The following is a 13,177-nucleotide window of genomic DNA, read 5'->3' on the forward strand; positions in this document are numbered from 1 at the left end:
GAATGTAAGGCTATCTGGCCGCAGCAGGCCCTGGGGCTCTTCTGTTGCACATAACATTTCAGTACCATGCAAGGCCGTCCAAATCTGAATAGATAAAGCACAGACCTTGTCCTTCCTGGCTAACATGAGTGACTACTGCAGCTTCACAGGCGACAGTTTGAGCCTCACTCATTTACTCCTGCCTTCTAGGTGTGAATTGGCAAGAGGTTAATTATATTCACGGAACCATCTGACCCTTCATCAGCGTCAGCAACTGCAATTAGAGTCCTGATCTTTCCCACCACACTCGGAGAGCCCTGAAGCTGCCCGGGAGCTCCCTACATTAGTCAGCTGACCTGGAGAAAGGCAGCTGTGCTCCTGTGGGGATGGAGAGCCACCCATTTGCTCCTTCGCACTTCTCTTCAGGAGAGCACGCCTCCAGGCTTTAATTGGAGGCTATTTTCTTTTTTTATCCCCCTAGCCACACTTGAACTGTGTGGTTGTTGTTTCCTATTCATTGCCTCCAGAGAGGCATCTGGCCAGAAGAAAAGCCTGGGTCAGGGGCTGTGGAAGGGAGGGATCCTGGTATCTGCGTGCTCTCTGCCTGGGGGAAGAAGCCCTTTGAGCCTGGTGGTATATGTGTGGATTGGTGGTTGAGTTGAGGTGACGGGGTGTGGGGGGATCAGCTGTCATGGTCACCTGGCAGTATAGTGGACGAAAGTGAGACAGGGCTCTTCTGAGCATCTGCTAGCCTGTCTTGGGAGGGTCCATTGAAAGGAGGCACCTTCTGCCTGGAAGCCAGGAAGAGTAGATTCAGACCAGGCGTGTCTGCCCTGTGGCCCCAGGACTATGCTTTCCAGAATAGCCATGCATGTGGCCCAATACCAAATCATAAACTTACTCAAAACTCATATATATGTATATAATATATGTATAGAGCATACATAGATCACATGTGTGATATGCGTGTATAAACTGATTCTACCTGAGTAGGAATTTTGCAGATGATGGTATCTGTCACAGTGCTAGAAGGTTGGATACGCTTGCTCCATCGGGTTTCTCAGAGAGGTGGTCCTTGAGGTACTGCCCAAAATGTCCTGCCTGGGGATGGGACATGTCCCACTCACCTCCCAGGCTGTCCCGTCCTCTGTCTGGACTGTCTTTTGAGGGCTATGCATCTACCACCCATTTGTCTTCCTGTAGCTTCCCTTTCCTGCCTCCCACCCAGGCCCCAGGTGTCTCAGCCCCATTCCACTGAAAGCCTCCATTTCACCCACGCAACCCACAGCCTCACATAGTGTTTTAGTTTTTGGCGTCCTTGGCAATGCTTCTAGGAATCTTGTGTCCACCTTGGCCTGTTGAGGTTCCAGCCCAGGACAAGGGTCCTTTTGGCGTTCCTCCTCACCTGGCCTGTCACCCTGACTCTTCTGACCACTCCTCCCCGCATGTCTCCTGCTCCTTGTCCCTGAGAGTCTTCCTGCAGCACCCTTTCCAGTGTTACCCCTGCTGAGGTGTGAAGGTTAATTTGAGTGTCAACTTGACAGGTTGTAGTCACCCAGGAGACACACCTCTGGCTTGACTGTGACAGGACGTAGTCACCCAGGAGACACACCTCTGGCTTGACTGTGAGGCAATTTCTAGACTGGGTTAACTGAGACAGAGAGAATCGCCCTGCTGACATCACCATCCCGTGAGCTGGGGTCCTAGGTAAGCAAAAAGGATAAGGGGGCTGAGCAGCAGCATGCACCTCTCTGCTTCCTCACTTGGGGTGTCATGTGACTCACTGCTTCCGCCTCCTGCTGCCATAAACGTACCCTCAAACTACGACCCAGGATAAAACCTTCCTTTGTAAAGTTGCTTTTGTTGGGCATTTGATCACAGCAATGAGCAAAGTAACTAAGGCATCAGGTTCTGTCTTCTTTCCAGGCAGTGGAACCCAGGGCCCTTGTGTATGTAGCTGACATGAGGGGAAGGGCTTCCTTATGCGTCTTAGTTAGGTATCCACTGCCGTGATAAAGCATCATGACCAAGAGCAACTTGGGGAGAAAAGGGTTTATTTCAGCTTCTATCATCCAGGGAGAACAGTGCAGGAGATCAAGGCAGAAACAGAGGCAGAAGCCATGAAGGAGTGCTGCTTATGGCTTGCTCAACCTTCTTTCTTATACAATTCAGACGTCCTGCCCAGTGATCACTGCTCTCTCTGGAATGGGTCCTCCCACATCAATCATTAATCAAAGCAATCTCCTAATCTTGCCTACAGCTCAATCTCATGGTGGTAGTTTCTCAATGAAGTGTTCCTCTTTCCAGCTATGTCTCGATTTTTATCAAATTGACACACATGGGGTAGCTTGCTTTGCCTAGGCGTACCCTCCTTGGGGTATCTGACCATCTCAGCTCCAGATCAGTTCTAGAGTGTCAAGCCTTCTAGGTGTCAAGCTTGTCCTGCCTCTGTGCCACCTTCTTCCTTTCCAGCGGCAGGTTCCCCTAAGTCAGACGATCAAAGAGTGGAGAGAGTAGGGATGAATAGATTTCCCAAGGAAGCAGCAGACAACTAAGGGTCCTGGAGAGTGAGGGACGAAGCCTGCTCTTCCAGATCCCTTCCTCAACTGTCCCCCGCACCCAGTACCAGGGACTTTTCATAGTTCATAAAGCCCTTTCCAGGCACCCAAGGCTCACAGAGTCAACCTGTAAAGTATTCTCTGTATCGAACAGTTAAAAAGACAGAGATTGCTCTGAGATCCGGCTGGAGGCCAAGCAGACAGCAGACACCCCGGGTCAGCAATCTTCTGGCAGTGTTTGTGGGATGCAGGGAGCTGTTAGATATGAGTAGCATATTCTGGGTTCTGGTGAGGTCTTAGGCCCAGACTTCAGAGCCGTAGGGACTTCCACTGGGCAGAGCTGAGGGCAGCAGAACGAAGGGAGGTGGCAGGCAGATTAGGACGTCTCTGCTTTGAACAGGCTGTGTCTCAAACAGGAGGAGGCCCGATGAGAAGAGGGCTCATCTGGACTCAGTTCCCAGGTTTCCAGAGTGTCCCCCCACTCACAAGAGGAGAGACAAAGGGGACGTTTTCATCTTCAGCCTCACAGTCCACCACCAGTAGAGATCAAGAGGGGGTCTCCACCAAGCCTGATGCGGAAGTTGAGATGCCTCCAGTCCCCCTAAAACAACCACTTGAGGTCTCTGAGCTACTATTCGGTGCAGTCCCCGAAGCCCACTATGCTGTAATTGATTTGCATATCTGAGAGCAAAAATCATTCTGCGGCTGGCTTCGCACCACGAGGCTGGAGCCCCCTTTTGTCTGTTTGAGTAAGAGCTGGCTAAGGGCGGAAGGATAATTAGTCCCCTGTGGGCAGCGCCCCCCCCCCTCCGAGGATGTAAAGATGCAGCCTGTATAGCCCACGCTCACACTCCCGCAGCCTGCTGACTACGGGATGTCTGCATTGGCAGGAGCTGATAAATGGGCATTTTATCTGATTAAATTGGGAGTGAACTGGCTGTTCTCTATTATCTATCTGTAGGCTTGATTGGATATTTAGCACTGTGTGTGTGTGTGTGTGTGTGTGTGTGTGTGTGTGCGCGCGCGCACGCGCCCATGTACAATTTTCTTGTCTGTATTAAGAGAAAATTGGATTGTACTGAACAGCATTTAATCTGAGTACACAGGAGTATACCCTAATAAAGTCACAGGGCTGGAAAGAGGGACAGTAGACAGTTGGGTCCTTAACCCTGGATGGACAACAGGGCTTCTGCACGGGGCCCTCTGTGCTCCAAGGCAGCCCTCCTTTTCAGTCCTGATCCGGCCGTCCTCATGACACAGCCCTTGATATCCAGTGAGGGGTTAGGAGGACCACCGGATGTGTCTACCTAGAACCTATGTCCCTTTAGCCCCGAGAATTCCCTCCTGCTTCTGATCTGATGCTCCGTAAGGTGGCAGTGCATCCTTATACACACAAAAGAGGTTGTAGGCTGAAGCAAAATGGGGTGAGAAGAGGGGGGAGGTGAGGGAGATGCCAGTCTGGGGGCTGTGTCTGCCCCACCACCATGCTAGCAGCTAGGGTCTGTGCTGGGGAATCCGAGAATCGTTTGAGGGCTTTGCAACTGGTGTGGGGGCCTCTCTGCCTTCACATGATCCGACCTGAGAGGTAAGAGGAGCACGCAGCTGTCTGTCTGTTTTCTAGGAAACTGAGGCAGCTCTCTATCCCAGATGGACTGGAGGAGGGATGTGTGTGTCAGGATCCAGATTTCTGTGTCTGAGTCACTAGGCCTGGTTGGATCTGTCTGCTATAGGATCAGGCTCTGAGGTGAGAGCCCCAGACCTGAGTTTGTCAAGCCCGTTGGTGGGCCTACTAGGTGACAAGATGGGGGTGGGTACCTACTTGTACAACGAGTCGAAATAAAAGTGAAATGAGTTATGACTAGAAGTCTGGGGGCTGAAATTCAGTCTGAATTAACACACATGCTTGGGATCGTACACTTATTATTACAAGTAGGATGAAGGCAGGCATCTTGCAGAAAGGGACTGGTCCCAGGTGCCCAGATCAGCAAATCTCCCCGAGCTGTCCCTGGGTCTGGCGCATGTCCCTCTTTAAGAAATGCTGACTCAGCCTTAGGAACTAATGACCTCATCTTCTCTACCTTGCTTACTGTGGACACCGCACCCTTGCGTGTCCACCACCAGTTAATCAGGGGCAGGATGCACCATGGATTGGAGTTTCAGGCCGTGCTGAGAGCAAAGCTAGAGTCTGATCTGCTTGTTCCAGCTTCATTAAGCATGATGGAGGGGATTATCAAACCCAGGGCCCTAGCCATACATCGGAGCCCAGCCTGATCCAGAGAGGGGAAGGCCAGCAGGTGACTGTTGGGCACAAATCTCCCTATGTCACCCAGAGTTCCCTCTGAGGGTAATCTCTCCTGCCTCTGGAGGCTCTTGCTGTGCGTGGTCTCTCTTCAGCATCTCTCAGACAGATCTTTCAGATACTCGGGCCAGGTCCTGAGTTGGCCAAGGCACACCCCAACAGCCCTTCAGTTCTCTGCCCTAACCTGGAAGACTTCCTCTCTCCTTCCTAGAGAAGTCTGTGTTCTCCCCATTTCACGGATAGATAAACAGAGGTCTAGAAGGGATGGGATGCACTTGGAGGGCCCTATGGGGCCTTTTAGTGAGATCTTGGCCAGGCTCAGGAAAGATGTGAATGTGGTGCCCATGTGTATGCAGGTACACACACACACACACACACACACACACACACACACACACACACACATTTCTGCTCAGGAGGGCGGCAGGTTCCTCTCTCAGGAACAAACTGACCATCTCTCTGCCACCACTGAAGCCAGACTGATCACCATTCACACCTGGCTTCTGCTCTCACTCTCTGTTGTCCCAGTGACATCTGCCCCCACCCTGAGGCATATGAAGTGATCCCTGCCTGACAAAGCTGGTGGGGTTAAGGCCAGATTCAGTCCTGGGAGAAGACTGTGTCCTGGTCCCTGTCATCTCCTCCTCCCATTTCCTGTGTTCACTCTGCTCACCTGGGGCCTCTGAGCACCAACATCCTAGAATGGTCTCACCTTTATGTGACTACTTGAGGACGGGCTTCAGAGAGGCCTGGTGAGCTGTGCTATCTCCCTTTGCTCCCCTCAACCTAAAAGACTCCCTGAACATCCGCACCATCAGCAAGCCTCCTGAGTAAGGGACAGCTCCTCAGCGTTCCCGGCGCCCTGCAGCCAGCTCCCCAGTCCTCTCACAGATATCTGTCAGAAGGTAAGTAGGAATGACGTCAGAGAGGTGGAGTGACGTTTCAAAGTCACACAGCTCTTGACAGCAACCTGCTAGAACTGCCCAAATTGGTGGTGGGTTCCTTGCAGTGAGGTCACAAGACTTGGCACAAAGAAGATGCTAGAAAAGCTGGCTGAATGAATGAATGCACACGCTAGACCTTGGAGAGGTGAGAAAGCAACCAGGGTGCATGAAGGAGAGGCGCTCTTGAGGTTTTCAGTCCCAGGATGCATCAAGCCCCATCGTGGTCCTTGAGACCCCCTCCTCCTGCACTGGGCTCAAGCCATCTTTGCCTCTTGGCCCCTGAGGGTCCTCCTTTCTCCCAGCTTTTCCAGGCTGACTCACTTTTCTGGGCCCCTGCAGGCTCTCCCTGATCAATCACTGCAGAGATGTCTCCAGGCCACCCCCAGTGTCCTTAGGTCCAAGCGAGGGTATACATGGCAGTTCTGTGTATATCCTGAACAGCCATCCCTGGGCTTAGGAGTGAACCATGAAGCTATTTGGTATTTGGCCTTCTGGAAGTGTGTGACTTCACCCACTGCTTGATACAGTTGCTGTAGGGCAGGGGATGCTGGGTCCTTGGGTATCTTGATGTCAGTTTAGTGGTGCGGGTGTGGCTTTCACCTTAAGTCAAGGCCTCCTGTCTCTCTGGTTAGTTGGGTCAAGGCCCTCCAGTGGGCAGTAGCTTTGAAAGCTGGACACCACCGGTTTCCTCTCAGCTCTAGGAATGGAGGTTGGGAGGGAGTGGGAGCGGGGGAGGGGAGCTGGCCAGCAGGGGGCCTTGCTCAGCCTCCTTGCTCCCAGCATACACCCACCAAGAGACAATAAATCGACAAACACTTAATCTCTCTGCAAATTGAAACGCAGCCGTAAATATCTGGTGCATCCCAGTAGCTGAGTTATGAGTCTCGTTTATTAATCTCTTTAGTCTCAGGTGATGGATGGAGAATGGGAATGGCCCGCCTGAGATGCAATGGGGGCGGGGGAGATGAGGAACTGTAAGCAGGGGTCTGGGGACAGGCTTTCTGGAGATAGGGTTATAGCAAAGGCCTGGAGATTCATGTCGGTGCTTTTCATCCTAAATGCTTCTATAGCCTGGACAATGGGGCTGTTTCCGTTGCCCTCCTGTCCACGCTGCTGTTAGTCTTCCCCTCAGCCTCAAGAGGGAGCAAGGAGACAACATTCTTTCCCTTTAACAATGAGGAGGAGGGATCAGAGAGGTGGAAGTCTTTCTCTAACCTCACACAGCTCTGGAGGTAGATTTGAGACAACCTGTTAGAGCTGTGGGTGTCAGGCGGAGCTGAGTCTGCAGGAGAGACAACAGACCCTTGTGCGGGATGACAGTTTCGCTCCTCCCTTACCAGTCTCTCTTTCCTCCCTTTCCCCTCCTCTCTGCCTCTCCCACTTCTCCCCAACCTCCCACTCTCTGTGCCTGCCACTCCGTCCTCCTCCCTCTTTCTTTTTTCCCCTTTCCCTCCATCTCTCCAGTGTGTGTGTGTGTGTGTGTGTGTGTGTGTGTGTGTGTGTGCGCGCCTGCAGTGTGAACTGGGGAGGAAGCAAAGGGAGGCACAGGAAAGAGAAGGAGCTGCTGAGGGCTCAGACAGCTGGGGACTTTTGCATGTTCTCTGCATTTATTTTTAGAACCCCTTCCTCTTGGCGCAGCACACAAGGCTCCCTGGTTAGGAGGAGCAGAAGCACAGGGCCCTGAGATGACCTCCAGCCTGGAGGAGCAGGGCCCTGAGACGACCTCCAGCCTGGAGGAGCGAGGACTGGAGGGGCCTTTGTAAGTGCATGGTGGACAGGCATCTAGAGGTCAGGAGCAGAGAGCTGGGTGCTGTATGGGTTGGCAAGGAGCAGAATGGCCAGATAGAGGCAGAGAAATTGGGGACAGCAGACACTGAGGTATAAGGGGAGGGAGCAGCAGCTACGTGGAGAAGATGGCTGGTAGCTTGGCCACTGTGATCTGAAGAGCACCCAGTCAGGCGTCTATTCTGACGCTGAGGTAAGCCCGGGTGGCTCACGCTCTTGGTTGCCTCGGTTTCTGTACCTCTCCTCTGTTTTTTGCCTCTATGGTTCTACAGGAGCTGGGTCCCCAGGCAGGGGTGGTGGTAGTAACAATGGAAGATGTCGTCTCAGGGCCTGAGGATCTTCCTCTTGACCTCTGTGATACCTCTGTGGTACCTACCCAGCCCACGGTAACCTGGGCTGAGGCTCTCTCTCAATGGAGGTTTTTCTACTTCTTATCTCTGTGAAAAGAGTCTAGAAGAACACTGGGTCTCCCTCCCCCTGGTGACAACTACCGGTGGCCACAGAGGTCTCCTGCTTAGGGTGCATCACCTGCCACCAGGTGGTGCTGAAGGAGCCAAAGTCAGCTTTGAGCATCCTCTCACCTGGGTGGGGTCTGGGGAAGGATGGAGGCTCCAACTACAGTGCCCAGTCTCGAGGAACTAGGGCACATCTTCTCCAATGTCTCCTGCTGACAGAGGCAGGAACTGGGGCCCAGAGAGGAGGGTTGAGTTCAAGGTTACTTCAAGGAGCAATGAGAGTGAGTGCAGAGCCTAGCATGGAGCTAGGCCAGGCAACGTTGTGCCCTGTGGCCATGGGATATTGAAGAAGGCAGAAGATATGAGGGGCTCAGAATGAGGCAGGCTTGGAGAAGGGAAGTTCCCGTGGCGTGGAGATGGCCAGGCTAGATTTGCCCAGACTAAATAGGGAGATTGGTTGCCCTTTGCCCATGCAAAAGAGGAACAAAGGCTTCAGTTCCCAGGGATCTTTGCCACATCACCAACCTCCCTTTTCAAGGCCTTACCGGTCTCCTTTGCCCAAGGAAGCAGCTCTCCCATGTTACAGACAGACAATCAGGACACAGGGACATGAAGTGACAGAACGGGGCAGGCACAGCAGAGACTCCTCCGCACCAGCCTAGGAAGGAGGCCTTGGCCTGGAGAGTCTGACCTCCTGGGCTCAGCTGTGTGCCTCAGGTGAAGCCCCCACAGCCTTTCTCTCCATGTGCACATGGGCCCCTCTCAGGGGGAGTCACCCTGCCACCCCTAAGAGCAGTTTAAACAGGACGAGGACAGCTAGTGACTTAAAGAGACCTTGGGGTCAAGGACGGAGCCTTGCAGGACTCATAGACTCAGGGAAGGAAAAGAAAAGCTTGGGTTTGGGGGTGGGGTAGGGAATAGGGGGTGGGAGGAGGGAAGGGAAAGGCTTTCAAAGAGAGGATGAGAGAAATGAGTTATTCCAGCATGGGGAGCTTAGAAAAGTCCACTGAATCTTTTAACAACCCTGTCAATTATTCATTTTCTAGTATGCGGGGGGGGGGCCCCTGGTTGGCCTCAGAGCTGCTGTGAGCAGGGCAGAGGGAGGGAGGGGAGTGGAAAGAAAGAGAGGGGGAGGGAAAGAGAGGGCTGATATCAGAAAGAAATGGTAATATACAAAGACAATGACATGCGTGTGCATACGGGAATGGATGTGTATGTGTGTGTGTGTGTGTTTGTGTTTGTGTATGTGTGTGTGTACATGTGGGGGCGGGAGAATGTGAGTAAGTGAACAATGGTGGGGTGGAGGGCAACAGAACAAACCCTGCTTGAACCTCTGGGTGGAAAAGACACGGAATACATTGTCTAAAGCCTGGTCCTCCTTCAGGAAGCCTTCCTAGGTCCTCTCTCCTTCTCCCCCCACCCCGCTTTTAGGAAGGTCATTTGTTTGGATCATGTCCCCCTGCTTGTCCATCCTCACATGTTCATTCTTGTCTTCTCTGTGTGGTTGACAGTCTGTGGCTATTTTTATCTGAAGGGGATCTCCATTTCTCAGGCCTCTGTTCCCTCTCTTACTCCCATGACCTCACTGGGTGTAGGACTGGGCACTCATTAGGTTGGGTCATCCTAGGCTTCTGATGAGTTGGAGATATCTCATGGGTCTCTGTGAGTGGAATCGGCCACTCTGAAGACTAAACAGAACTCAGTTTACCCCCTGTGGCGGTGGCATCAGGAGACACCAGCTAGCTTGAGTGAGGTGGTTCAGATGTCAGGGATAAGGACAAGATGCTGGCAAAGTGGGTCTTGGGAAAACTGTCTCTTTCAGAATGGCTCGGGAGCTGAACATTTCCAAAGAAACGTATGTTACGGGCTGCTCATAAGGACGCAATTGCTTCCCTTAGCTCTGCCGTGGGTCCTACCCTTGATCTCCGTGGTCCCATCCAGCACTGAGCTTTTTACTGCCCTGAAAAAAAAAAGTGGTCCCCGGAATGACTGCATTAGAGCTAGGTGTCTGGGGATGGATGGGAAGAAATGGTAGGAGTCCTGGCTGGGGTCTGTGTACTGTGAGGGGCAGGGGGGCATTGTACAAAAGGCCACAGATCAATCCCTTCTACCTGCTCCTCTGTCCCCAAGAAACCCCTTTCCAGAGACTATTCAGTTCTCAGTGCTCACCAGTAGACTCAGGAGGGAGCCAGAGATAAGACGGATTTAAGGCTCTCGGGACTGCACGGCGACACTAGACAGAGAATGAGGCGCCATGGAAGTCAGGTGATGCAGAGAGGCTCAGCCAAGGCCACAGAAGAGAGCAGAGGGGGCCGCTCATTCATCCTTGGGTCCCCTCACAACAACTACAGGGTCACAAGGCACCCTACCTCACCTACAGGCTCTGCTGATGACACTGCCTGATACAAGTCCCGAGTCACATACCTCATGACTGTCACTGCTGCTCAGGTTCCTCGGGGCTCCTCAGGTATCTGCTGCTATGGATCTGTGCCTTGAAGCGCAGGTGCTGTGCCTTTGCTCTGTCCCACAATCATGCCTGCCTGCCCTACAGTGCTGGATGACATCATCTTACATCAGGGTCTATTGCTATGCAGCAACAGTCCTGGGCCCCATGGCTGTCTTCTGTGGCTTGTCACTCTGCCTCTTGGTTACATGAGTTCATCCATTGCTATGTAATTTTCTTTGGTTGCCATGGAACAGTGACCCATGGCTGCACAGCTGCTTGTGATTGGCATGGAACTGTAGCCCGTTGCTACCCCACCACATTCTGTTACTTGCAACTGGGTTCTCTTGGCCGTGGGAAGGTGTATGGCTGGGCCCCGCCCTCATCTTTCTGAGCTCTGGCCTGTAGGTTTGTAGGAGAGCAGCTGGGGTAACATGATGGCAAGGGGGTTGGGGAGAGAGCAGGGGCGGGGAGAGAGTCCTTGTGCTGTGATGGCGTGCTAAATCAGGCTCAGGAAGACAAAAGCTGAAACCAAGAGTCCTGAAGGAGGGTTCAAGGTTAACATGGGTCTGGAGTAGACTGGATGGGCAGGAAAGAGGGCCAGGGCTACGGGCTTTTATAGGGCATAGAAGGTGGGTTAGCAAACCACAGGCTTCTGCAGCCACCCGGAATTCTCTGGATGCTATATAGCATGGGTGATAAGGTCAGGGGGCCTTGGGCAGGTATCACATTACTTCTGGACCAGGTCATAGCCACTACTGGTAAAATGAAAACAGGTCACCAGTGGTGGTTATTCTTGGTCAGAAAGAATTTGTCCTAATGGCTGACCTTAACTTCTCAGGCTGCAGTCTAATTCTTCTCTTTTGGCTGAATCCTTAAGAAAAAGTCAAGAGGACCTGGCCTGCCCATCCATGTTATACCATCCTTCCTGACATTTAAAGTCAGATCCTCAAATGTCCACTCATCAGAACCATCCTACCCTGAAAGGCTCTTCCCAAGTGATTTTTTCCTCCTCCTCTCCCTTCCATTATCTCCCTCCATCAATTTCATAGGTGCAATGAGCCTTGCTTTCCACCCCTTTTTATGTCTCCCACCACAGACAAAGGCACAGCATTAAGTTATGTGTGTTTCCCATTGCGCATGAACCAGGTTCTCAGACTTGCTGCCCACAGCTCAGGCCTTACCAGAGAGTCCCTGCCATTCCCAGCTGTGGGATGGAACTTGGCACTGCTCACTGCTTGCTCACACTACTTCTCGGATGTTCAGGTAGGGTCTACTCTCAGAGGTGGTGTGACTCAGGGTGAACTCTGCCCTCTGGGTAGGGCTGAGGCTTGGTTGGCTCACGGCAAGGCAGTGGGGTGAGGGCAGAATCTCACCAAAGTTCTCTGGTGGTAACCAGGGAGGGCCACCTTCACCTTCTCCTTCTCCCCCCTTCCCATCTGCCCTTTCCTAGAGTGGCCCTTTCACTTTTTCTCACTGCCCTGGCTTTTGAAAACCAACCTTCTTCCCTACACCACTTTGGATGAGGTTGTGCAGGTTGACAAGAACTGGCTTACCCGTGCTGTCTCGAATCTCCCAGGCCAAGACCTGTACCTTTACTTTCAATGCAACTGATGGCTGGACTGGAGGTGGCTCCTGATCCCTGCTTCTCCACAGGGCAAAGGTGGCATGTGTGCACTAGAAATGCCTCTGAGAGCTGTTGCTTGCACAGGAAGGCTCTGCTCTTGGGGAGGGTGCTCTATGTGGGGACCTCCTCTTGGGTCAGCAGGCAGCTGCCTTTCCTACTGTCTGATGGGATGTTTCAGAAAGGTGCCAAGTGCTAAGGGTAGATGAAGAGATTGTCAGTAGAGAAGAGCAAGTCTTCAGGAGGAGACCTGAGGATTAGATTGGTGGCTTTGCCTAAGTCCTTTCCTTGGGTATTCTGGGGTAGCATGTGCTCATGGGATCCACTGTGGAGGGCCATAGAAAGCCACACATGGAATCTCTCATGGTCATTGACTGGGGTGGTGATATCTCCACTGGGGACTTCAGCGGGATTATCCTTTGAGTGTGCGCTCTCTCCCCCCTCTCTCTGTGTGTGTGTGTCTCTGTCTGTTTCTGTCTCTCTCTCCTCTCTCTCTCTCTCTCTCTCTCCCTCTCTCTCTCTCTCTCCCTCTCTCTCCCTCTCTCTCTCTCCCTCTCTCTCCTCTCTCTCTCTCTCTTTCACTCTCTCTCTTTCAAGACAGGGTTTCTCTGTAGCTTTGGAACCTGTCCTGGAACTAGCTCTTGTAGAACAGTCTGGCCTCAAACTCACAGAGATTCACCTGTTTCTGCCTCCCGAGTGCTGGGATTAAAGGCGTGCATCACCACCCAGCTTGAGTGTGTACTCTTTTGTTGTTTGTACAAAGAGGTTGAGACTCAAAAGTGACCCATCCTGAGGCCAGGTCCCAAGATCAGGACACAGACCGTACCTGAACATAGTATAGTGCCTCCTTTATAAGGTACCGTTAGTCTCTTGGGGGCTTCCCACGGCCTGAGGGGCATACCCTGAGTTGAACATGACTGAGCAGGCATTATAAGAATTTCTCATAAATCCCATAAGAGCCCACCTAAAAGGTGAAGAAACCGCAGAAGGGAGTCTCATCTTCCTCCCACTGGCTCGTGTTTGAGGAGGTGTGCAAGGGGGTGGACCACTTGCTGCCTAGGAAGTGATCTCAGGGGTGGATCTTGAGCCT

General features: G+C 52.5%; 1 protein-coding gene across 1 annotated transcript in view; it reads right to left on the minus strand.

Moving 5' to 3' along the window:
* The window catches only part of Ccdc33 (coiled-coil domain containing 33), an 80,430-nt gene that overhangs the window by 17,532 nt on the left and 49,721 nt on the right, over positions 1-13,177 (minus strand). The window lies entirely within an intron of this gene.

Source organism: Arvicola amphibius, chromosome 3 (genome assembly GCF_903992535.2).
Source record: "Arvicola amphibius chromosome 3, mArvAmp1.2, whole genome shotgun sequence".
NCBI lineage: Eukaryota > Metazoa > Chordata > Mammalia > Rodentia > Cricetidae > Arvicola > Arvicola amphibius.